Below are 573 nucleotides of genomic sequence, written 5' to 3'. Positions count from 1 at the left end.
TAAGAAGGGTCATCAACTTTTCTGCCCCTCTGATCCTGCCTGGCCTGCTGTGTTCCTCCAGCTCCACACTGTTATCTCTGACTCTAGCATCTGCAGTTTTTACTATCTTGGAAAAACACTATTCCAGTCTCATCGCTGTCAAGTTCCCTACCCACTTCCCCCCAGATTACCACTCTCCTGTCTTGATTCTGTAGTCTCTTTGTTCTGTACTCCCAATCTCTGCAACCCCAACCACCTCCCCTTCCTCTCATAACCCCACCCTTTTGACTTCCTTCTCTGTCTCCCCTCACCCACTCTCCTAGCCCTCTCCTCTCACCATGCTCTCACTAGTTCCCCTCTATCCACATTCTCTCTCTTCCAGTCCTTCTTTCTTCCTTCCCATGTTTACTCTCCTTCCCCATTCCCTCACTCTCTCTTTTCCTAATCTGTGTACTGTTTTCCCCCACTCCCCCGCTGCCCTAGTTCCCGACCTTTACTCACTCCCATATGAAATAGGAGCAGGAGCTGAAGCAAGCCATTCAGCTACAAAGTCTGCTCCACCGTTCAATGAGATCATTTCTGATCTGATAATCC

This window comes from Rhincodon typus, chromosome 1 (assembly GCF_021869965.1).
Source record: "Rhincodon typus isolate 14 chromosome 1, sRhiTyp1.1, whole genome shotgun sequence".
Taxonomy (NCBI): domain Eukaryota; kingdom Metazoa; phylum Chordata; class Chondrichthyes; order Orectolobiformes; family Rhincodontidae; genus Rhincodon; species Rhincodon typus.
The sequence above is the reverse complement of the archived record's forward strand: the minus strand, read 5'-3'. Positions refer to the sequence as shown.